Source organism: Diceros bicornis, chromosome 29, assembly GCF_020826845.1.
Source record: "Diceros bicornis minor isolate mBicDic1 chromosome 29, mDicBic1.mat.cur, whole genome shotgun sequence".
Lineage (NCBI taxonomy): Eukaryota > Metazoa > Chordata > Mammalia > Perissodactyla > Rhinocerotidae > Diceros > Diceros bicornis.
In genome coordinates, this window is record NC_080768.1 from 14460516 (window position 1) to 14487511 (window position 26996).

At 38.0% G+C, this 26996-nt stretch overlaps 1 protein-coding gene across 4 annotated transcripts in view; it reads left to right on the forward strand.

Moving 5' to 3' along the window:
• Positions 1–26996, forward strand: part of TENM3 (teneurin transmembrane protein 3) — a 598785-nt gene that overhangs the window by 257043 nt on the left and 314746 nt on the right. Inside the window, exon 1 of one of the 4 annotated variants that reach the window (XM_058524941.1) lies at positions 12603–12649. The exons of the other annotated variants lie outside the window; for them this stretch is intronic. The gene's annotated coding sequence lies outside the window, so the exon portion shown is untranslated. Of the gene's footprint in view, positions 1–12602; positions 12650–26996 lie in introns of those variants that run through there. 4 annotated transcript variants of the gene reach the window in all.

A 26996-nucleotide genomic window follows, 5' to 3' on the forward strand; every position in this document is an offset into this window, starting at 1 on the left:
AATTGAAGACATTAAGTGATTGGATATGAGCCTGGCTGGTAATTGAAATCACGGAATAACATAATTTGTGAATTAGGCTTTGAGAGATGGCAACAGTTGTGGAAGACAGAAAGAAAGCGGAGAGGGGGAGAGAGAGAGACAGGAGGGCTGGAGGGAGGGAGGGCTGGAGGGAGGGAGGAAGGGCATCTAGGCAGAGGGAGCAATGTAACACACGAAGTGGCAGAAAATGGTAGGGGCATATTTAAGAAATATCATATTGTCAAGTACAAGATAAGACTAGAATGGTCATCTTAATAGACTGAGGATTGGGTTCATTCTGTAGTCAATAGGGAGCCAATGAGTATTTGAGCATGGGAGGAGCATTTGCAAATAAGCCGTTAGGAAGATTTGACTGGAATATGGATTGGAGTGGGATCGCAGAGACCATGTAGTCCACTATTGATTTACTGGGGATAGATGTAATGAGATTCAGAAGTAGGGTGGTTTCAGAGGAAATAACAAAACATGGATGCAAGAGGTTCTTGTGACAGTAGAAGTGTTACAGCTGGACTGGACCGGACATAGTAAGGACAGGGAAAGGAGATGACCATGAGAATGGTGATGACTTTGAGGAAAAAAGGGAAAATCAGAAAAGGGATCTGGTTTCGGGAGATAGGTAGCTTGTACTGTATGTAGAACTTTATGATTGTAGTTCATAGAATTATAACAGAAGAACAGTATATTAGTATATTTTATGTTTAAACTTGCTTTTTTTCCTCGTTTCCCTTGAGCTTATAAAACTATATTCCAGAGATTAGACCAGAGGATATTTTTCTTTTGCTATAGACTACAAGAGAAAACAAGACTTAGACGTCTATTTGGAAAGAGATTCAAAAGAGAGGACTCAGTAATCCTTACCAAGAGTGACAGTCAATCATCTTGGCTGGGCTGGACTGCTACAGGGGAGGCAGAGAGCAGCCACAGGAGCTGAACCTACGGTTTGAGCACATCCCTTTGGCAGGGATCAATAAAACAATGGATACAGAAAAGACGTGGGCATTTCCACGGGAATTGCTAGGATGCAAGTTCTTTCGCTGGCATTTTCGAAGTCTATAAAAATATAATTCTGGATATGTACCAAAAAGAGTCTGATGCAGAGTTAAACACATCCAGAATGCTAGATGCCGTTTCCACTTAAGTAGGCGTCTATTCTGGGGGGTGAAGGGGGGTCTCCTCATGACCTTCGCTGGTGGGCTCGCGAGTTCCACGGTTTTGTGGAAGTTCTGGTTTTGTTCGGAAGAGTCGATTCTCCCTGCCAGACCCCCACGGAACACCATTTTACTTAAGTCGTATTGCTTCAGACAGCCTACAAATACAGTGTTTATTACATGACTTCCATCTTCAGTGTTTACACTGCAGGTGGATATGTTTTCTTTAGTGACTTGACTTGTGAGTTGATTATTGTTATTGTTTTTATTTTTCAATGAGAGTTCTTATTCCAAGAAAAAAGTTTTAATTCCCATTGAAAAGAAAGACAGAGGACCCCAGCCTGTGGACCTGAGTGTTAAGATGCTTTTTAAGACAGGGGCAATTGGAAGCTGCTTGTAATATGGAGATTAGACATTCTGTCTCCAGCATGGGAACAGGACTGGCTCAGCTAACAGGCAACTGCTTGCCTGCCCGTCTTCCTCGGGCCAGATAAAGGCCCAGAAGGAGCAGCTGCCAGCCAGGAGGAATGTGAGAAAATAGGAAATTGATTTGAAATAGGATAAGGAAAAAGACAGAAAAATGAATTTAAGAATTTTTAAATATTCCCTTTTTAGGCCTATGTAGTTGCTGTCTCTGCAGAGCAAGATGATCTTTAGTTGTTCTCTCACGGGAGTGAAAAGGCAGCAAATTCACAGTCAGTACAGATATAAGAAAGAACTGAAGTTGGTTTATTTCTTTATAATTGGAGGAAAATTGAATATGGATTTGTATTCTACTCTTTGGAAAGTCTTCTTGATCCTTTAGAAAAAAAGAAGTGGAAAATTATAAGCATTCTAATTCTAGGCTCAGGAAATGTAGATTATTTTTTCCTGCTAGTTACAAGGATATTAATTACATATCACATTAACCAGAGGGGGCTGGGCAGTTTCATGTTCAACTGTGAAGGTCGCAGGGATTCTAATTTTCTATTGAGGGTGGTTCTTTTGCTCTAACAGTTGCCTTTAGGCAAATCACAACACCTCTCTGCTTCTTGGCTTAAGAGAGTATGGAGGAGGTCATGTTAACAATATTAGGATCACTAATAAATAGGGGAGATGTCTGTCTTTAGGGTCATACCCGGCAAGAAGGCAAGGGGATTGAGTAATGAGCTGTAAGTTTCCTTTGGGTCCTAACATTTGGTGATGCTGTGTGATGTCTTCAGGCAGGAAACTGGGGCTGTGTTCTAACTCCACTTCCCAAGAACCTTCTATTTGTAGAACACCCCCCTCTACCTTTCTTGAAGTTGTTGACAGGATACAGAGGCATTAGAAGAGAGGGACTTTACAATATATGTAAAACCTACCTAGGAAGAATAAACACATATGATTGCCACCAACGATGTGATAACAAACGTAACGGTATAGTTCACACACAGCTTATTACCTCTCTGTGCTTCTAAAAAATCACCAATGCTATTCTCATGAAGGGAAGAACCTCTCACCTCATATATACATTGCAATGTGGGAAGTAACTTAACACATGGAATGTTCAGCTGTGGAGTGGAATACAGTTGAAAATAGCTGTTTTCTAAATCACGTCTGCATTAAGAAGGCAACATCTGGAAGTGACTGAGTGGGCCCTTTACCTCATTCCTCAAAGTAAACAAACAGAAGCTTCATGTGTAAATTGACAGTGGATGGACAAGCAACAAAACAGTCAGGACAGTGGGAAACCAGGGTGGAAAAAGGAAAAACATGAAGAAAATGAATTAATTTAAATATCCAGTAACGGAAAACCATTATCCTAAGACACTAAAGAAATTGGAAGAAACTCCTGCGTGGCCATTTAAAGGATTCTGAAGACCTGAGAGATTTCTTTTTTACAGAGGGAAAAATTGAGGCCCAGATAAGTTAAGGCTTAGCAAGGTTACACAGCCCATCAGAAGAAGAGCCGTGTCCAGAGCCGTGTCTGATTCCTAGAGAATTTGTAGAGAAGTGGAGAAATCCCTGAACGGTGGGCTGGTTTCAATGTACAAACTGTTAAGGTTACTTGATTCCTTTTAGGTTCTTCTATTTTGCAGGGAGCACATTTTATCATTGGTTTCAGTGGTGCCTTGTCAAGTAACCCAGGGCGTGGATGAAAAGATACCTGCTGATCCGATTTACAGCCATGAATTTTCCTGACACTGATTATGACACTATATGTTTTTATTAAAATTGCTAGAAATAATCACCAAGCAGTAGAATAAGCCTTTTACAGAATAAATGTCTAGCTATAATTTAGGACCTGTCTCACTAATCATAAATTGCTGTTAATCACGATCTAATCTAAGTGCTCTTTTCCAGTTAGAAAATCCTTCATTCCAACCATCCTTCTGAAAGCCTGCCAGAAATTCCTTGAGGGGAAATTTACCCAACATCCATTCTAGAATGCAACCAATAAAGGTTCAGGTATTCAACGTAGACTTGTACCTGACCTGAGAGCCTAGCTGCTTATACTGGCTGCTTATATCATCTGAGCTAAAGCTATCTTAGACCTGGTAGTTAAAATGACACAATGATATATTGATCTAATGAGTAATATTATGAAATTCATTCCAAAATCCTCTAACTTGTTCTGCCTTAATCTTTAAAATCCATTTGAATGATCACATTGTACAAACCTTTTGTTGAAGATCTTGCCAAGGACGTTGGCCAAAGATAACACACAGCTCTACATATTTTCACAGTGGGTTCTATGTCGAAGTCAAATTGCCACCTAGGATGGTAGGCTTTGAAACACCTGTAGAGTCTGGTGTCAAAATCTTCACCTGGACTCGTCTTAGTGGTCACGGTCTTTTGTCCGCCATAGCCTTAGGAGTTTTATCCACTTTGCTTAGCATCAATTAAATAGATGCCCTTATTTTGCCTTTCAATTTTTCTAGATCTTTGGAAAGACCTAATTCCCTTTGCACCAATTCTCCTAGAAGAAAGAGACAGTCCGTGAAGCTTGCTATCACTCAGAAGCTGAAAGCCCTGGGACTAGACACACTACGACTGGGGCTTTCCTTACCTGACAGCCTGTCTGTACCCGGTTTTTACTGTATCCCCACCTCTCTTTCTAGAGTACTCATTTCTTCTCATATAGTAGTACCTAATGTGTATCTTTGCATGATTGCCTTTAAGCTGCTGAAGTTGCTCCTAGCAAGACCCTAAGCACGCTTGCTTTTTACAGACTGAGACAGACCCCAGGTAGAAATTTGCCTAAAAGAACCAGTGTATTTTTCCCTACAGAGTATTTTAAATCATGCAAATACTGTTTTCTACACTAGTTTTAAACTGGTTTTGCCCCGGGGATGATTAAAGAAGGCGTTACATGTGAAAGTACCTAAGGTGGGTTAGGCTCACAGTAGGCATTCAATAAATGTCAGTCAAATTCAAATCTAAACATTTTGAAGAAAAAAAACCAGTTTGTACACTAGCTGTCTCCATTTCCCCACCATCCACTTGCTTTTCAACCCCCATTAAACCTGATATTCTGATATTCATCCCATTACTCTGCTAGAAATTATTCTCCTTTAGGTCACAAATTGCTTCTTCCTGCCAACTTCAAGAGCTTTACTTCAATCATCATAAGTATTAATCTGTGACGTGTAGCTATGTTAACCATCACCCACCTCATTCCGTGCCTCCATTCTTGAAACCTCCCCACTGGGTTCTTTGTTGGCTACACTGCTGATTCTCTCCAGTTTCCTAGACTTCGCCTTCTGTCTTCCTTGGTGCCTAAACTTCCTCTTCGTGACCCCTGTATGTAAGCACCCCCCAAGACTCAGACTTGGCCCTTTGCTTTCTTAGTTTGCTCATTGCCTCTCTGCTCTACTTTCATAATACATAATACTTTTATCTACTTTCATAAATACCACTGTCATGGAATACGTTAGTAAATGTGCACCACAGAGTGAAATTCCTTCTTTCCATCTGTAAACTCCTTGCTGGCACATTTAAAGAGAGATATCCAATGAAATGCTCGCTTCACTCTATTTCCTTTATCTTTGTCTCCTCATAGAACTTTCTTCTCTTCCTGGGCCTAGATCTCTATTTCTAGAGCCTGATAACCCAGAGGTTGGGGTTCTCAGCTCCATCCCTGCACATCCTACAAAGGACGTTCAGAGAAGAGCCCTTAAGATGATGAAAGAGAAGAAAATTAGACCCATGAGGACATGGTAAAATAAAATAATAATACTTGAGATTATTTAGCATCATAATGTGGATCTTAAGGAAAGATTTAAGAATAATCATCTTCAAGTATATGAAGAGCCTTTGTTGAGAAAATGGTGACCAGCTGTTCTTTGTTTCTACTGAAGATTGAACAAGAGCATTTAGGCATAAATTGTGGTGTTAGAGATTTAAGTTAGAGGTTCTCAGAATAGAATTGCCCTCAGTAAACAATGTTAAATATTGTAATGTATTACTTGAAATGGACATGGCAGGGTAGGGCTGTTTTTTTTTTAAACGAATAGAGTCATCTGTATCTGGGGATCCAGAAGGATATGACCAAATTAGATCATGTATTAAGTTTATGTCCAGTTTTATAATTCTGTGATTTTATAATGAAAAAGTATACCTTTATAGTTTTAAAAAATAGTGACCTCAACCATCAATGGTGCTAGGCGCTGTAAGGTCACAGTCTCTGCCCTGGAAAAGTTGGTTACGTTAGGTTTGGTTAGGTTAGAGGTGTGTGTGTGTATGTGTGTGTGTGTGTGTATGCATGTGTGTGAAAGAGAGAGAACCAAATAATTATAGAATAGTGTGATAAATACAAATGATTGCATCATTTTAATTAACAAGAAGTTTCTTCAGTATAGACTATTTGTTTCCGACAATCCATCCATCTACGCTTCCCCAAACCCATCTTTAATTATTGTCTCCTTTGTGCAAGACACTGTGCTAAATTCTGGAGAATCAGCAAAGAAATGGTCCCTGCCCTCATGTGTTTATGGTCAGGGAAGAGTTACAGGCAAGTAGAAAAGGCAACAGAATACAGCATGATGAATGTTAGAAAAGGATATTTACGGAGTTGAATGGGAACACAAAAGAGGGGCCTTTAAACTATTTTTAGTGGACCAGGAAAGGCTAAATGGAGGAACTGGCTTCCAAGCCAAGTCATGAACAAGCAGAAATTGCCCAGGTAAAAAGCAGAGGTATCAAGCATGTACTTTGTCATCCAAAATGACATATAAAAATATGTGCATAGAGGGGCCGGCCCCGTGGCGGAGTGGTTAAGTGCACATGCTCCACTGCTGGCGGCCCAGGTTGGGATCCCTGGCGGGCACCGAGGCACAGCTTGTCAGGCCATGCTGTGGCGGGGTCCCATATGAAGTGGAGGAAGATGGGCACAGATGTTAGCCCAGGGCCAGTCTTTCTCTGCAAAAAGAGGAGGATTGGCATGGATGTTAGCTCAGGGCTGATCTTCCTCACCAAACAACAAAAAAAAATACATGCGTAGACACAATTTATGTTCACAAAATAGAAAAAAATGACTAAAAACATATTCCATGTGACTGTCATGAAAACAACTGAAATTAATATGTTGTTGATTATCCAGATTTGTTTGTCAATAAAGACGTATTAAACAAACTTTGCAAAAATCATCTTAATACATATGAATTCTTTTGAAAATTTTGATATTATAAATTATAAAGGGTGAATATAGACATTTGTATGAATTCTGTGTTCTGTCTGCTGCATAAAGGATTTGACCTGTGGATAGCTATTGTCTCTATAGACAACTACCCACTTGACAACATCACTAGCCATCAACGAATAACTAATTCTTAGCGTCTAAACAAGCAAAACAAAGTACTTCTAGTAATATATTGAATTTCAAAGATATATTGCCTAGCTTTTTGACATTTACCTGAAAATGTGTCTTTGAGAACTAACGCTAAAATATGCTTTAGGGATGGGTGAATGGAATGATGGTTGGAAACACATAGTCCAGATTGAAGAAACTGCTCCATAATTATAACATCAATCATTTTTATTGATCATATTTACATTTCTTAAACGTGGACTGTCAAAGAATACATTCAAGGGACCCCCCATAATGTATTCTTATTTTCAAAACCTGAAAATCAGTTGAACCCCAATAAGTTGCCACGCATGGACAAACACTGCCATCCCTGGGTGGGCCTGGGAATTAGTCTTGCTGCTGTAGACCTTGTATCCAATGGACCATAGCTGAGCGGTGCTCCCTGTATCTTGGCCAGTTCTATGCTTTCCCAGTGGCGGAGGTTTACTCATATAACCGGGCTTCTACACCCTACTCTACCACAGAATCCCTTCCACCTCGCCTTTGGACACCTGGTGGCTTGACTTGGGCCCTCAGCTCTTACTACATACCCAGTTCCTGGCATATGTACCCCCAGCTAACTCTTGCTGGCCATATGGATTTCTCTTGAAGCTCTGTCCTCCTGCCCATGTCCTGCTCTCACCACTAGGGAGGAATGATCTCCCTTCCTTACCCCCTGCCCTCCTACCTGGATATTTGCCAGCACAGGGCTGAAGCTCACTAAGCCTTTTGGATACAGTGCATTGCTTGATTGCCCCCTGTAAGGAGCCCAGACCTCATCACACACTCCCAGATCCTGCTTCCTCCTCTCCCTGCCTGCCCAGGCTGTAGACGACCCAGCCTGCTCCTGCCCAACGTCACCCGAATTAGGACAAAAATAAGAACCAGTTCCTTTGACACACAACAAGCATGATTGGAGATCTAAAAAAAGAGTCTTAGGTCGTCATTATCTATCATATTTCAGAAAGCATTTGTGTTTTTGGTGAAATAATTTAACACCTTTAAAAATAAAGAGGAGAACTTACCTTTTAGAAATGATTTATGATGTGGGTCATTTCAGAGAGTTGTGAAATAAATAGCTGTATTGTGGCTGGATTTTTCTGGAGGTTAAATCAAAGAATCACCTAGATATTATGCTAGCCTTTCAGATTTAATGTAAACATCTGTGAAAAATTAAGAATTGGCTTTTATTACAAGGCTTTGTTTTCAAACCTTTATTTCTGTTCCAGTGTAAATGATCATTGAACTTTATTGGGAAAAGGACCCAGAAATATGACTTTAAATACAGTTTTATGTCAGCTTATAACAGAGTCCACATAGTTGTTAGAGACTTGAGGGCTACTGACAAAATAACACTTTGCAAAACAGAAGATAAACTCAAAAATTTTATTCATAGCGTGTAACTAAAGTAATTGTACAATTATTGTGTACCAATGGATGGCACATAATGGTACATATGATATCAGTGCACTGTAATTTTGGTGACATAAACAGTTTCTTTGACCTGTTATTTAAAAAAGAAAAAAATCTTTCTAAATAAATGTATAATTTTTAACAGAGACTGAATTCTAGAGTGACAGATACATATTGACCTATGCCAATCCCTAAATCAGATGTTCAGGAATGTTTATTAACTCTTTCATTCCTCTATGAGATTCCAGCTTGCAGAGAATACTAATATGTGTACTACTTGTTACCCTAACTCTTAAGGCAATTTCAAAACACAGGAAAAGTCAGCTGCTATGTGTCTTCCCCCCTCTTCCCATATCCACAAATTATCAATTTTTAAAGTTGAATATCATGTTTTCAAATCTTTGGTCTGGCCTATCATGATATATTTGATTTAGAAAGTAAACTATACTTCTACTACCAGTTTTAACTGCTGAATGGATACTAAGCATTTAGTGAAATGGTTTAAACATCAAGCTCAGGATCTGGGGCTGAGTTCAGGATCTGGCTCTCTGTAACTATGTGGGCCATTATTAACCTCTAAGCTCTAGTATCCTCATCTGTAAAATGGGATAGTATTACTTTCTTATGGGGGCTTAGAGAATGAATAAAAAATGGTATGTGTCAAATGCTCAATATAGTGACAGTCATATGAAGTGTTCAATGTTAGTTTTTATCATTGTCATATATTTAGTATAGCTAGAAGTGTTCAAGTTTGATTTTGTATTAGCATCTCTGACAATATGGATTTGCTGTTTAATCATTAGCAGGAAAGGTAATCATTCCTGTTTGGGTTAAACTTGGATTTTTCTTCAAGGTTTTGGCCTAAGCAGAGAGAGGTCAGAGGAACTCTTAATATGAAAGCAAGTTGGTGCCAGTTTGTAGTAACAGCTCTTTTGTGGACTTTTTTTTTTTAAATACAATTTGCTTTGATTTGGTTTGGTTCATGCATTTTTAAAAATCTTCCTTGTGGTGTGCAGTCATTAGGCTTTTATGCCTAAAGAACTGAATTCAGTTATAAGTAAAATTCATTTAATAGCACAAGTATGATTCCATGTGGTTATTTATTCAGAACATAAAATAGCCACATAATTCCACGTATTTAATAGTGTCTGCTCATGGAACTTGGGGGAATTCTGCAGATCTTAGAGAAGAAATGCTTAAGTTATAGAAGGCAGTATCCATAATGCTAATTATTCCTGACATCATCAATATGGCAAACTATAGTAGGCAAAAATAGAAATTTAATGTGTGCCTTATTATATGTCTCTATAGAACTCTTTAGAGGACTCCTATATTTAACTGATGGCAGCGATTTGATGTGTGGATGGGTGTGGCTGCAAAACCTGTGTCTTTTCTTGGGAAGATGTACCTGGAAACCATCCTTCACTTTGCAGCAATGGAAACTGTTTAAAACCATGTCACTCCTTCTTCTTCCCCATGCGCTGCTGCTGCTGCTCAGCTGTGTTCAAAGTGAGCCCTTGATTATTCTCAAGGGATATTGTCTTTGTCCAATTTGAAAATAATTAGTTTTGTATTCAGAAAAGGTAGAACTAGATATACATGTAGAATATTCCAATATAGGCCAATATAAAAATTTACCTAACCTGTATCTGATATTTATAGATGGGCATTGCTTAATTAGCATTTTAAATTGGAATTTTAATAAATGCTATCAATCAGTGACCAATTTGCATAGCATTTATCTGGGGAAATGAGCATGCCAAATATCAGTCTTCTTGAGATTCATCTTGACCCAAACGCTGATTTAAGATTTTAAAACCTTTCATTCTTCCATTAGAACGTTCATCTTTCTGTCTTCTAATGTTCTAGTCCAAATCCTGATCTGCTAATTTGTGTCATCAAAAATCCAGGGGTAGATATCTGAAGCATAGACAAGCCCCGGGGCCTGGCAAATTCTAACTGTGCAATGTTCTACCTATTTAATTTTTCTAAGATTCCAGTTGCACAATACCTTCTTCATATTCTGGCCTAAATAGTTATACAGTGTTTATTTGCAATTACTTCAGGCCCCCACCCCCCGCCCCCAGAAGAGTCGCACACATTACAATGATCCGTGAAATGATCATTTTCAAAATATTATGACTTAGGAAGGTATTTGCTTAAGGACTTAGAAGTCTTTCAGTGCCCCACAAAATATCTATTGTTCTCTTTTTTGACCCAATTCTACTAAAGAGAATTTCAAAACCCTGAAATAACTTCAAAATTTAGACTGTGTCAAAGAAATGTTTAAATAATTTCTACGATATCTTAATAATGTCCTAATTAAAAGGTGAATATACTGATCATTCTGGGAAGAATAGACACGATGGTGTGATAATCATGCTGTAACAGTATGTGTTCATGAATCATGGTTTTAGAAGAGCCATTGTTATTGAGAGAAATGAACACTAAGGTATGGAGACTTTGCTTAAACACTGAGGAACAGAAATTTCCATGTATGATGATGGATGTGTTAGATGGTAAGAAAAAGTATCTACCAAGTGTTGGATGAGCTGTATTCACATTATTATAACATTAGATGTAAAAAGTGACAAAAGTCAAGGTAAAGGTAGTATGCTAAAGAGGAAAAAGAAATTACTGTTGTTGAATCATGGGAAAGAGGAAAGAATACAGTCTTTACTGGATCTTATTGATAAATGAAGGGAGAGCACTGATCTTTCCTTACTTAAAGTATTAATTAATTTTTTGGTTTGTTTTATGTCTATATTTAGACGATAGTTAAAATGTGGAATGACAGCTAATGATATAAAGAAATGTTGATTGAATTGATATCAGTATTGTAATGTAAAGTGCTACTGGTTTATTTATAAAAACACTCGAGGGGTGGAGGAACTGGGAGAAAACAGTGGTGAATCTAAAAATTAACGAACATTCAGTCCTCCAATTCTCAGTTTAACGGGGGAAAACGCTGAAAGGGATGGAATGTTCTAGAAGAAAGAGAAAATAAGGGAAGGAGGTACGTTGAACTGGAGGCAACGCAAAAATAACCATAAAAGTGGATCTGGAGGGAGAAAAATAAGACAATTTTTAAAATAAAAATTTAAGAGCCACCATATTGCAATATCTTTTATTTAAAAGTAAAGCTAGTTAGCACACCACATTAGCTATCCTAGATCAGGGTTGTCCAGTCTGGGCACATCATTTAGAGTTAGCTCAGACCACTTGAACACATGCCTCCAGCCCCAGTGGCCTTCTTCCCTCCCCGGGGTGCAGGCTTGTCTCTGCCATTAATGGGGGTCTGAAACAGCAGCGAGAACGAGGGGGGCGCAGAGCAGCCCCCGCACAATGCGATGGGCCCCGGGGCCGACTAAAGTGGCCGAGCCTCGGCAGCCGAGGCCGGGGGGCGAGCCGGGCTGAGCCGGTCCCCGCCGCGATCACAGGCGACACCCACCCCCACGCAGCGCCCGCCCGCCGGCGCTGGACTCCGCGCCCCCATCAGCGACCCCTCCCGCCTCCAGGATCCCCGTCTGCCCACCTTCCCCGGGCAGCGCGTCCCGGGAGCGAGGGGACGGACTCTCGCCGAGACCAGGGGAGTCTGGCCATCCCTCTCGTTGGGATCAAGTAAACCTCTCAGCTGCGGGCGGTATGAATGGTGGCAGATCAGGGGTCGAGATTCATTCATGTGCTGGGAAGGAGGTTCTTTTGTGAGCGCGGGGTAGTAGTGCTTCTGGAGAAAACCGATTTTGAGAAATCGACAGCAACTTGGAAAACCACATTATCGAATATTGATGGTTTGGGGTCTGCGTGTGTGCGCGCGCGCGTGTGTATGGAACACCTCCTATCGGGGTCTTGAAAGCGTGTCTGTCACCAGTTTGGGGTGCAGTTTTCCCCCTCTTCGTTAGGGGCATGGATGTGCAAATGCCCCGGCGCGCGCGCGCGCGCGTGTGTGTGTGTGTATGTGAGTGTGTGTGTACGGCGGCGGGCAGGAGGCGGCGGCCGGAGCCCGGGCGCAGGGCTGGCGGGGAGGCGGCGGCCCGGCCCGGCGCGAAGGGGTTAAGCGCCGCCGCCGCCCCCTCGGCGGCCGGGTGAAAACAGAGGAGCCTCAGCCTATCATGTCTGGCTGCCGCTCGCAGCCGGAGCCCCGCGCCCGGCGCTGTAACATGATACGCTCCAGACCGAGGCGACTTGGCAGCGCCGGGCCGGGCTCCGCACGGCCACAGCGAGGGCGCGCCGCGGCGAGGTGGGTGAGCGGCGGCGGCCTGGGCGCGCGGGCGGCCGGAGCGCGGTCCTCGCCCCGCGGGGTCGCTGGCTCGCGCTCGGGGGCGGCGGCGGCGGCCGCGCTGTTCTCCCCGGCGGTGCCGGAACGGGAGGCGGCTCCGAGCCGCTTAGCACCGGTGCCGAGGCCACATTAGCATCTGAAATGAGGTGGCTTTTTAACCCCTGAGGGACCAGATTTCAGGATTTGGAAGCAGTCGAGGCTCAACTTTCTGGATGACTCTTCGTGCCTCGGAGTGGTGCAGGTAGCCGCGGGGAGGATGGAGTCTTTTGTTCCCGGTATTTTTAATTAGGTGGATTTTTTTGTGAGTGGTGTACAGTCGTAATCTGTGAGGTCAAGCTTTTTCCTGCGTTCTGTGACTTTTCCCGTGTATCGTGTTGAATTCGTTGGGAGCTTTTGGAGTGATTTGGCATCATTTATGTCTGATATGTTTGAAAATCTGCATTGAGCTTAAATGAATCGGCCCTTTGGTTCCATGAACTAAAATCCACCCCAATTGCTGAATGGGGGGAAAAGGTACAAAATAATTTTGCTAATGGAAAGGGCAGTTTTTCTCCCGCGAAATACTGTGTGATTTTTGTCAGCAGAGGGTTTTACAGAGCAGAGTCTCTAAAAGAAATCCAACTTTACCGTCGTGCTGCCATGCAGATTGCTCCCGTGGAAAAATAGTTGAGCAGGATTTGGAAAAACTTGTGCGCTACGCATTAAAGTAAAAATCATTTGACCATTTATGTGTGTATTTGAATAAAATAAAGCAGAGATCTGTGGCAGGTTTTAGAATGAGAAGTCCCATTTCCTCTTTCCCCCGTGCTGGCGTCTCTCTCTCTCTGGAATATCTCATAAATGATATGTACAGAATATATGTGCCTGTGTCACAAAGTCATTCTGTCTTCTGAAAGCCTAATATAATCAAATTCAGTGCCTTAAGATGGTGTAGTTGAAGATTTGATCCCCTTCCACTGAAGTGGAAATACTTTCAGTAATTGAAAGCAGATTCACGTCTGGAGTTGCACAAGCCAAGGTTTTCATTTTTAAAATAAACCTTTTGTTCTCTGGTTTTAAATGTTTCAGAGAGCCATGGAGAGACCTCTGTGTGCTAATTGTTAAAGTAGTCCTTGAGAAAGGACTGAAAATATCCAGGGAAGGCATTTTAGAAATACAGCTAACTTACTAAGCCTGCCTCTCGGTAGGAGAATATTTCAGTGCAGCATACACTGTCTGTGCCACACACTGTGTTTTTTTCAGCGGATTCCTCGGCGTTAAAATGTTAACTGTAGTGCTCAAACTCCCCGAACCCCAAGCAGAGTCCATTTGTTTTAAGAGGTTAAAAAACTTGAGAAATTTGGGTGTTATCCCATTTTCTACTGTGATTTACACAATGTGATGATAAATTTGAAATCAAGTATAAAGTATGTTTAATTGAAAGAGATGCTAATTATACATTAACCAATAGACTGAAATTTACAAAATATGATTGCAGGTTGTTAACCGGGTTCCTTTCCCATCTTTGGAGGCTGTGTTAAGAGCTTTTAAAAATTGGCCATTAAAGACTGAAATTAGGATACATTCTAGACAAAGAAGGAGTCGCTTGATGTCTTATTAGCTGTGAAGATAGAGAAGAAGAGTGATCTGTTAAGAGCCCAGCCTTCCTTCTTCAGGACATGAAATCTAAAATGAATTGTGTGATTATGAGGAAAAAGTTAGAAGAGTCGTACTTTTAACAGTGATAGCTGAGATCAGAAAAAAATTGAAAGCAGCCTTCCAAATATTTTTAATTACTAGTTTCTTGAACCTGTTGTACTGATTATTAAAAAGATATGAATGGGCGTATTTACAGAGTATAACATGGCAGTTTGATTTCTTAAAAACTTCTTGGTAGCTCTTTATTTTGTCTTGTTTTCATTGTCGTCCTGATAGTTGATCATTTGAGCACCTTAAAATAAATATGAAGGGAATAACTTGATCGTGATTTAAATGATATTCTTAACATTTCTCATGTACAAGTCCTGTTTTATAAAATTAATATTTAAAATCTTCAGCAAATCTCTAACTACCAAATAAAATCTTACTCCATGTTGGCTGTGTGGCATCACATTTCTTAGCTATCAGTGGCCTAGTGTGCGGCATAAGAGAATTTAATTCTCTTCAAAGATTTAGAAAAAGAAAAGTGACTTAACATGGACTCTTATAAATGTCTGAACACTGATTTTCAGTGTAAGATCCTTGTCTAAACATTTGAAGTAACCCTTTTTGTGGCTTCTATTTACTGTTAGTTTTATGTCCTTACATTTTTTTCCTTGGTGAGAGGGTGCACAGGATCTTCTGTCATCTGAAATAATACATTCAATTTATCACGGGACTTCTTTCTTTCATACTGCAGGAAAGTGGCAAAGGAGGCACTGTCTGAATACAGTGATCCGGATAATTAATGCCATAAAATAGATTAAAATGCTATATTCCAGGTATTCATTTCCTTAAAAGGGCCACCAGAGCAGGGTTGCTAAGCACCCGTCACTACTGCAAGTAACAGAAAATGACCCAAATTAAAGAACCTGTTCTAAGCTGTATTCTTGCATTTTCTAAAGTGCATTTCAAAAGGTTTAACAAGACTCATTCAATTAGTGGAGAAAAAAAGATCTATTTTCAGCTCTGATCAGCAATTAAGAGATTGTGCTTTGGAACATCAGTCTCTTTATGTTTATAATTTATTTTGTTTTCTACACTTAACAATTGCGAATAAAGATTTTTAACAAACCACCTTTCTGACAACTCAAATGTAAATGCTAATTATAGGACAGTGTATTTGTTTTAAATTTTTATCTAAATTAGTAATTTTTTCTTAACTTTTTCCTCATTTTCAAAGTTTAAATTTTACACTAATATGGTATATTACTGCTTTGCTATGGATTTCTTACTCTGTCTTTGTGCAGATATATTTATGTATACACATCTAAATATGTACGTATGTAGTTTCAAGTATGGCCGTAATTATTCCATCTTATCTTAGATATGAGTGCTTTAGCACTGAACACTTGAGAAGTAGGATGTTCTTCCTTAAGGATGTTTGGATGTTGTGAATTTGGTACCATGAAGGTACATGATATATCAAAGTGAGAAAGGAAATAAGTAAATTAGGGGCACTAGTTTTTGTTGAGCATCAAGTAAGCTGTACCCTTTTGGGTTAGACCAGAACTTCTATGTAGTTATGGCAAAAAACCTAGCCGCAACGTTCAGAATGTTTAATGAGTTAGATCGTCCAGCTACCTGGTTCTTAGCTAATTCAACAGCACGAATATAAGTTGTGAAACTTCTCAGCAGAGAGAGAGGACTAGAAGGATAAGGCCTGTTAGAGGAATAGGAGAGCAGAGCAAGAGAGGTCCCAAAGATTTAGATTAGGATTATTAGCAAGATTTTTGCTATATCACATTGATCTGGACAAGTCTAAAACATATAAATATCCATAATAAGTTATCAACCCTGCATGCTATTTTGGCTATAATCACATATGCAGTGATTCTGTATCCTCAAACACGGAACCTTTTAATGCCAAAATAATGCTTAATTCTTTCTTCTAAAAGAGATATTTTACATCAGAAATTTATTATATTTAGATTTATCAGATTGTTTGGCATTACACATTTCTGTAGTCATAGATAATATAAAATAAATGAAATTTGTATGACTTATTGTAGTTGTCTAAAATGAAAAGTTATTGTAATGCTCATTTATGTCTAGGATGTAACCTGAATTGAAGTCTCAGTTTAGGTATTTGGAATGTGGGGTTTGTTTTTTGACATGTCAAAATTTGTTTTTCCCCATAGAGAATAACAATTTGATGTTTAGAAATTATTTGGTTATATGTATTTTTAGTGGGTTTGAAATAGTATGTACTTTAATATTTAAGAAACCACTTGTTTTAAAATTGGTGTTTGTATGTTGATTTTAGTTATAAACTCAGCTGTTCAGTTCCCTATCTTATATCTACTTTTAACTTTTACTACAATAGGGTGAAAACAACTACTTCCTTGGTATCCATAGATGTTACTGATGGTATTTATGCCATAGATGTTACTGATGGTAAATTCATTTTGCAAGGGAGGAAGAATAATTGAAAAGTACACACAGATATGTGAGGACACATTGCATCTAAATAAGTTAGATTTGGGAAACCACATAACAATTGTATTTAAAAGAAAAAGAGTTTCTCTCTTAAGTGTTATTCCCTTCTCAATATTAAATACTGTTTCACATAAACATCTTGTTTTGTACATTTAGAAGGCTGAATAGATTATAGAGCATACCAAAATGACTAAGGTACAAAAACACTTCAGTTTTTTTCTATTAATATATCTTAAGCTAAAACTTTTAAAAATTAAAATGATGTGTGGGAGTTTTAATGAATTTTTTTTCATGTTAGTTTCTGCGCAGCACCTTTTTATCCGTAGTCTTAAGCTGTTTCCGGCAGGCTGAGAGAGGATCTTCTGTCTAGAGACCTGTAAAATGCAATTTGGAACTCTTTTTATGTTTTTTCTTTTAAATAAAACAAAATTACCCTATATAACAAATTTAACATTGTTAACCTTTTGTAATTATTTAACCGTTATTTCATTTTACCTCCTGCTTAAAAGTTGTACATTAGTGGAGTAGACACCTGGCTGTGCTCTTAAAAGTTTATTTGTCTTTCAATTCCTATGATAGTAGGGGGCAGTACATCTCCTTAATTATCTTTGTTCAGGGAAATGCTGAAAGGCCGTGGTAGTTAAACAGGGCCATTTGGATTTGTGAGGTGGAAGTCAGATGCAAGGAAAGTGGTTAAATGCATTATCATCTTATTGAGCCCATCATCAGTAAAGTGACCTTGATGGAGGTAGAAAAAGCCATTTGGCTCTTTTATGACAGCCATCCTGCTTGGTTTATCACTGACAGATTTTTATATACTGTTTGATCATAATTCCTTCTTTTTGTTTTCAAGTATTATTTCCTCTGTAGATGATCAGGATGAAGGTGAAAATTAAAATGCATTTCTTTTTAATGATAGTAGATTTTCCTTCATAAGTTTATTTCATACACTGATATGTATGGAGGTATTCCTTCATTAAAAATTAAGGTGATCGGGCTGGCTGACCATTCTGTATTTGCTTTTAAAGGATCTTTTAATGATGATGATTAGTCTCTCTGCAAAGAAGCTGCTATTCTGCTACTTTTCAAATTGTTTTTAAGCTGTTAAGAGGAGAGACTTGCCAACCTCAATTTTAGCAGTGGGAATAATGTTTGTTTTAACAAGTGCGTAAGTATGTTTACTTGAAGGTTATTCAAGTTTTAGTAGTTCTGTTGCTGCTGTTCCAGAGTCATCACTTTCCTTAAAAAGTTAAAACAAAACTGAAAGATTTATAGTTTATATCTCTTAACTTTATGGCCAATATTTTCCTTGTGATGTATTTTATATCAACTCCATTCAAATGGAATTCTTGCTTAACTATTTGAACAAGTATTTTTCAATAATAGGAAGAGTTTTATTAAACACAGTGCAAGATCTAACCTTTTTGGAAACTCCACTTAAAGCAATTAAGTGCTGCATGCAAGATTTTTGTTTTCCTAGGCAAAGCTGTCAAACATTACTGATTGCAGTTGAGCGTATGCTTTACTTTTTACTAAATTCTTTTTTATTGCAATTAATCAGAACTAAGTACAAATCTTATCATAAGAAAGAAAAAACTTGGCCCATTATCAAAATACCTGGAATATTATTTCAAACTTTATCAGAGATATCGCCCTATCATCATGCCATGAATTATGTAACACTAAAATCTAAGAAACTCAGATGCTCCCATAGTAGTTTCATAAGGAGAGTCAAATTTTCTTGATCGCAAGGGATTTATGCCTTTAAGAACTTTTTATTTAAAAAACAAGCATACTAAAATGGAATATGTTTAAAAGGAATTATCAACCCCCCCACTTTCCGCTGGTCTGTTCCCATCATCAGGGCCAAGTTCAGGCTCTTTTCATCTCGTGCTCAGACTGTTTCATCAGCCTTCTAACCTGGTTTCCCTGCCTTCTGTCTGTGTCTTCTTTAATCCAGCCTCTACACTGTCATCATAGTTGTCAATCTGAATCATAATTATAAGCACGACACATCCCTGCATAAAATCTTTGTTACGTCCTTCAGATCCAGTTCAAATTCCTTAGTATATTTTATCAGCCCTTTCATCGTTCGCCTCTAGCTCCATTTCTCTTCTCTGCTTATATCTTTCCACCCCTGGACCATGCTTCGACATTTTCACTTAGTTGGTGATACTTATGCCTTTTCTTACCGTCTCACAAATCTTTCTAGAGCCTACTTGCATAGCATTTCTTCTCTGAAGCCTTTACTGATTGCTCCAGGCAGAGCTAGCTACTCCTTCTGTACTCCCACAGCACGGTACCTGTTTCTGTTACAGCACTTAACACATTATACTATAATCATTTGTTTACAATTCTCTCTCCCCAACTAGGGGGACAAGTTCTTTCAGGTCACAACTGTGTTTTATTCGTCTTTACGTACCAGCACTAAGCACAGTGCTGAGAAAATAATTATTCCGTAAATGTTGAATGCTTATTGAATGAGTATGTTAAATATAATGTAACTTCTTGGTAATGGAAGATTGTCATTATGAACATCAGTTACTTTGTTCTGTTAAAATATAATAATTTACTCAGAGGCTGTTGAGGGCTAAGTATACTCAATCCAAGGCCCCATATGACAGTGCTTAATATCACTGTTATCTATCATTTTTGAGCCCATAAACTATGCAAAGTGTTTTATACGTATTTCATTTTATTCTCACAACATCCGTTTTAGAAGGGATTTCTCCATTTTACTGATGGGAAGATTATTACTGAGTGAGGTTAAGTAACTTCAGGGTTACTCAGGTATTCAATGATGAAACAGTGATCTGAATATAGTACTATGTGATTCCAGACCTGTTCTTCATATCGCAGTCCTTCTTCTTAGAATTTTTAATTACATGTGCAATTCAAGTACGAATATAATTTTTAAGATAAGGTTTTTCATTTTCTTCTCTTGTCATGCTGTCAACTTTCATTTATTCTGTCATCAAACAGCTAAAGTTATTTCAATGTTATTGTTTTAACTTTTGCATAAAATAGCAACAGAAAGGTTCTAAGCAAAGACTATTCTTAGAGCTAATTTTATTAGCTTTATTAGTTTTGGCCTCTCAGAAGCCTTTTTTGGCCTAATAACCTCTATTTCTTTGTATTTCCGGTCAGGTGTGATTTTTGGGTAGCTGAGTTCCGATTAGGTATTAGGTGTTTAGTTGAAGCAAAATGTTAATTTTCGTAATTAAGAACTTTTAAAAGAAGCCAGTAGTTCAATGAATCATAACATTAAATTTTAGTAAGAAAAAAATTATGCAAAAATTGCATGCATAGATATATATGAAACTTAAACACATTGATAAGGGCATATGTGACTCTAATTTTTTAAACTGGTAAATGTCATATCTAATGAGACTCTCTTTTGGGTGACTAGAGTAGGGAAGATATATTCTTTAATACAATAATTTGGAGCAAGAACTAGTACACCTTCCGTGTTTTTGTTACCAGAAGGTTAATAGGTGAGGAGTACTAAAAGAACAGAAAAGAAACTCCGTATTTCCATATTTCTACTCTCTTGCCCCACCTTCCTCAACATTAAGAACAAAAAACTCACAAAATTTTAAAAACCAGTTTTACTGACTTCTCATATGAAAGTGAATGTAATTAGAAATTTTCAGAACTAAAGAGAATCTTCAAGATCACCCAGTCCAGACTACACATTTTATAAGTGGAGAAGCATGGCCTACTGATAGCTAGCGTTTATTAAGTATTTACTAAATGCTGGACTCTGTGCTACACCCTTTATATAGGTATTATTTCATCTCAACTTCAGAACAACTCATGGAATGAAGTTAAACGCTCTTATAATCTCCATTTTAAAGATGGAGAAACTGAGGCATAGAAGAGTTAAGAAAAGTGCTAGTTAGAGGGAAAGCACATCCCTAAGACATGCTCCTTTCTCCCTTGGGAATGGCTGGAGAGCACCACATCCTTCTGCTAAGAAGAAACTGGGGAGCCAGCCTCGTGGCCTGGCTGTTAAGTTCAGCACACTCCGCTTTGGTGGCCCAAGGTTTGGATCCCTCCACGGATCCTGGGCGCAGACCTACACCACTCATTGGCGGCCATGCTGTGGTGGCAACCCATCTACAAAATAGAGAAAGATTGGCAACGGGTGTTAGCTCAGGGTGAATCTTCCTTAGCAAAAAAGAAAAAAAAAGAAGAGAAGAAACCAGGCCTCAGAGCCCTTGACTTGAGTCCACTTTTTGCATTAAAAACAATTATGACATGTTAAAACACCTAATTGTAGCAGGCAGTTTATGAGGTGAATATTCTTACTCCCTGTTGTGTAGATGAGAAAATTGAGGCTTAAAGAGATTAATTTGCATAAGGTTATTCAACTACCAAAGGACAAAGGCAGGTGGGTCCTACTCTCAAGTTTACATCCTTCTTCATTACTGAATTCTGCCTCCAGTTCAAGTGTCAAAGTAGGTTTTGTCTTGACTTTAGTTCTAACTTTGCTTTCCACGTAAGTTCTCTTTACTGTTGTAGAATAGAAATATGCCGGTGTGCAACCTTTCATAAATATCGTAACCGTTGAGTGTTATAAGTATTTCCATATTTTTTCAAGACAAATCATTTCATTTATCAACCAGTACTTATTGAGGGATTGTGTGTTTGGTGTTGTACTCTATTTTTGTTTTTAATCTTATTTATATTTGTTTTTAGTGAACTATGATCATAAATGATCATCTATGGTATGGCTCACGTCCACTCCCTGGTTAATATCCAGCAATGATTAGCATCATTGATTAGGAAATTAGTAGATTATGCCTTATTGACACTTCTATTCCCTAATTAATGGTTTGTTTATTTAATTGATGGTGAATGCCTTCATTATTAAAGGCTGTTAACACATCAAAATGGTGTTTATTGAACCTGGTAAATGATAAATTATATTTGTGTTTACTCTTTTGTGCCCAAGGCTAATCTATTGGTGGTCTTGTTTTTTTATAGTTTTGGTCTGCTGAGAACTTCTGCTTAAGAGGTCAAGTAAATTAACATTTAAACTATTATCTGGTGGTGTGACCTTGGAAAAGTCACTTGACTTTGAGTTCATACCTGTAAAGGAGCGAAGTAAACCAGATCAATGGCTTTAAACCATATGGATTCTTGTAGAGGTTCTGCAGAATTTCTTCATTTGATTCAAAAGTCTTAAAAACAAAATCAAACTGAAAATGGTAGTAAAACGTAGCATGCACAATAAAATATATAATACATTTGTTCATTTTGTGTTACTGGGTTAGCTTATTGTTATGTGCATGTGCTGCTTCTTGTGTGCATCATATATTTGCATTTTTTAGGAAGATGTCTTTGGTTAGGGAAGTTGGGGCTCTCAGCTGGCTTTTTGGTTAATTCAGTTTGCCTAAGGAAAAGGAAGAGAAAGCATCCCTTGCAGAGGAACTCTAGGAAAGGAGGAACCTTACTCACCACCTTCCAGGGAGGTGGTTCATGTACTGTGGACTGTGTATGCGTGCTACATTTGGTCTTTGGTTGTAATAGAGATTCTGAAAATGAAGGTGGTTGTCCTCATATGAATAGATTATTGCTGTTCCCATGTTGCGTCACAGTACTTGAACCAAAACTTTTTTGAAATGACTCTTTTGAAATTAAGTTTATTTTCAAGACACAGATAAAAAACAGTTATTGTTATATAGGCATGTCTCATTTTGATCAAATACCAATTTAGCTAGTTTGATGGTTTACCTTCCTTCACAGGCTCTAACCAACATTTGGTTATTTCAGAAAATTGGATCTATACTCCGAGAGAGGGTATTTACCACAGTGAAGTATATTCCGTGAGGGCTTTTCAAAAGAGAAATATCAGTGTTATACTGAGAAATGATGGCATCATCTGAAAAAGGCGATCCCTCCTGAGATGGCCCTTTAAAGGCAGTAATATTCGTCTGGGTGAATTCTACTGTTTTTAAGAGTTGAGTGACATTACATTATAGCCCCTTTCACATGTCAAGATTAAGGACTGAACCCGAATAGTGTCCTTAATTGGCAGAACAATTAAATTTAGAAATTTGGAAACTAAAACTTTATAGTTGTTTTTAATGGACAATTGTTTAATTTAAATTATTCTTAGACTTTTTTTTTGCTGAGAAAGATTGGCCCTGAGCTAACATTGTTGCCAATCTTCTGTTCTTCGCTTGAGGAAGATTCACCCTGAGCTAATGTCTGTGCCAGTCTTCCTATATTTTGTATGTGGGTCACTGCCACAGCATGGCCACCACCCAGTGGTGTAGGTCTGCGCCCGAGAACCAAACCTGGGCAGCTGAAGTGGAGCGTGCCAAACTTAACCACTAGGCCACGGGGCTGGCCCCCTAATCTTAGACTTTTTTAAACTACTAAGATCTATGAGTATGTGATAATATGTTTGATTTCTTTAAAGTATATTTAAATTTCATGCATATTACATTTCATACTGAAAGCTAAGCTCAATCTTTACTTTGATGATTCCAGTTAGGAATAGGGATTCAGGTCTTTCGTAAATTGAACAAAATCATTTACTTTCATGGTCAGATATCAGTGTAAAGCCCTGGTTTATTAAAATGCTTATTAATAATATTTATTTCAGTAGTGCCTCAGTTTGGCAAGACCTAGGCATTAGAATTGTAAACTTACATATCGTTCCACCTCAACTGAGGCAGAACATGCATAGAATAAATATTAAAGATTTTTAAAATATGTTTATGGAGAAAGAAAGTTGATAGGATCTTTTCATTTAAAAGACATCTTCCTAGGGTGGCCCAGTGGCGTAGTGGTTAAGTTCATGCACTCTGCTTTGGTGGCCTGGGGTTCGCGGGTTCAGATCCTGGGCATGGACCTACACACTGCTCCTCAAGCCATGCTGTGGCGGTGTCCACATACAAAATAGAGGAAGATTGGCACAGTTGTCAACTCAGGGACAATCTTCCTCACCAAAAGAAAAAAAAGAAAAAATCTTTCTGTATTTTATAAAATTCTTCTCTAGACCCTACTTCCAGGAATATTTCAATTAGCAATAACAAGATGTCTACCTTCTAAATGCCTAGGGTGTACTTTAAACTCTAATGATGCACCTCATTAGAAGGAGACCACTTGAAGATTTTATTAATCTCTGCAGCGTGGAAATGGAAACACTCCGAAATAGAGATACACGTTCTAGGCTCTGACAAAACAGTAGATCGCCATCATGACCCTAGGACAGAGGACCTTAAAATTGAGTAAAGGTAAATTTGAGACACTATATTGAATTACTTCTCTATTTCTTAAGTTCACCAAGAAGAAAATTCTGTATATATTAGACTGGTCCGTTTAGGAGAATTCTTCTGTTATACTTAATTTTTTGTAATTTAGTCAGTCAGAATCTAATAAAAAATGGTGAGAGCCTGATTCGCATTGCCAAAATATCCATCAGCCAAGAAAATAAGCCTTTTTTACTATAGGCTAAAATATTCGAGGTGGCCAGCTGAAGTACACAGTAAAATACTGAAGTTCTATGCCTGAGAAAAATATACATCAATTACACATTAGTGGTTGTCTACGAAAAGGCAGGAAGAAAGGAAAAGGAGGAGAGAGAGATTGGGAACAATGATAGTGGTGTTTGGCTCTCTCTATAACATTTTATTTCTTTTAAATAAATCAAGAGATCTAACATTAACAACCATTTATGATAATGTTCTATACATCCTGTGTATCACACAACTCCTACTTCCCTTAAATGTAAGGACAGACCCATTCTATATATTTCTGTGAAATTGTTAATATTGAGCCTGATTTCTTTTTAAAATGGTATTTTTTAACCTAGTAATCACTGAGTTTAACTCATTGTACCCACTCATGATTCCTATAGCAAATTTTTCTCTGTCTATAAGATTAGAAATCAGTATATAACATTTATAGCGTATTTTAGGAATTTACTAATTTCTTAAGGAAAGTCAGTTCATAATTTTTAAAAAGTGAATTTACTCAGCATTTATTGAAAACCTACTATGTGCCACCTGGTATACTCTTCATCACTCTTAATCATAATCAAATAATTTTCAGTCTATTTAGACTAATTTCTTCTCATTTATGTATATACTTAATCACTAATCATAAAGTCCTGATGCTGCAAACTAGATATTTTTTGGATCTACCTATCATAATGTAATCACAATCATAATTTATAATATCCGCATTAGCTTCCCTGCCTTTAACTTTCCTTTTCAATCCAAAAAGGCAGATTATCTTTCTTGGGGATCACCTTGATCTTATCTCTCTCCTGCTCAGAAATGTGTAGTGTCATATCATGACAATTCTTGAGCCTGATGGAAGAAGAGGTAGGATTATGGACAAGTGACAGAGAGAAGGCATTCCGGGCAGAGGGAGGCACCTGGGCAAAGTTTTAAAAATTGGTGTGTGTGAAGTATATTTGAGAAGATATCAGATAACTGACTTGGAGTGTGAAGTTCATGAAAGAGAATTTTGGAAGATATGGCTGGAAAAGTTGTTTGAAGCCACAACATGGAAGACCTTGAATCTCAAATAAAAGAGTCTGGATGTTCATTTGGGGTCTACTGGAGATTTGGCGTAGAACACAGTGACATAATAGAATGTGTTTGGGGGAAGACCTCTCTGGTAGATGGATTATTAAAGGGAGACAGTAGAAGTAGAGAAACTAACAATGAACTTTTCCTACCATTATTTTTAATTCATGACTTGCTCTTAAATTTCTTAAATTTTACAGTTGATCAATGTAGGCTTCACAAAGGCAGGAACTTCTGTTCACTTGAGTATCTCAGAGCTTGGAACAGTGCCTGGCGCTCAGTGGAACTCAATGAATACTTGTTGAATTGATTGAATGAGGACACCAAGATCCAAAACTATTAAGTGACTGTCTGAGTTTACACAGCTAATAGCGACAGATCCAGGACTAAAAATTGCAGCTGACTCCCAGTTTAGTGTTCTTTTGACCGTGACGTGCTAAATTGTCATGCAGGTCATTCGCCTTACCGTAACTTCTTTCCTCCTTGTCAGCTCTTATCTTAACTTCTCAACTCATTTCTTCCAGCAAATGAATGCACACTACCTCATATCTTATGTACTCATTAAGAGCCTTCTCTGAGCTCTTAATAGGTTGCTTTCACATACAGATACAGGTTAGACTATTTATTCTATTACTTTTTTTGGATGGCAAACTCAAGGTCAGAGCCTACATCACTTTGGGGTTTGGTTTGTTTGCATGTTTTATTTTTCAGCAGCCCTCCTCTGCCAGAACACATGTACTCAGAACACCTTTGTCTGGGCAGAGAAGCTTGTTGACTGACTGCCCAGCCTTCAAGTCTGTCGTGTCGTTCAAGTTCTTGAGAAGTTAAAAACATACAATTAAAGTTATTTTTGTTAGATTGGAAAAGGACCACTTGAAATTTATTTGATAATTTGTAATAGTTGAAACAAATAGTGCAATGAAATTTTTGAGGGTTTTCTAGCTCTCTACCAAACCAATAGCCTTGTGAATTTAAATAACTAGTTTATCATTTTGCAAATTAAAAGCAAAGGGAATAAAATTCATAGTGTTATTCTGTCTGATTCTGTGAGACCACCTCGAAATAAGATGCCACATAAAGACAATTATTGTATAAAACTGTTGCAAAAACTGTTAGATGACCCACTATTATTGTCTGAATTTTACTTGGTAAGAATGTTAGTCATTGCATCTGTTGTCAATATATTGCTTTATTTTAGTAGAATAGTGCAATTGATGAAATACTTTAGTCCAAGTAGCTCTTATTTGTGTATTTTGTTATAATTTCTTTCGCTGAAAAAAGCATTATTCATTAAATGTGACAGAGGCTCTTAGTATGATTAATAAAATATTAAGGAATAAATATTCTTAAAGAGACCAAGAAATTGCCACACTATTATAAACATTTATAATTGTCAGTGAATCATTAACCTTTAGATGTAGAGATGTTTTCCTCACAGCTGAAAGGAGAAAAGCTAGAAATATTGTACTCATGAAATAATAAGTTTCTCTCAAATGTGAAACATTCATCTATGATTGAAAGAAGTCCTGATATTATAACTTTCCAGATTTAAAACTTTTTTAAAGAAAATTTTACAATTCATTTAATTTCAAGTGAATTAAAAGTACTAAAATTTGAACCAGGCTTATGCTGAATATGGTAGT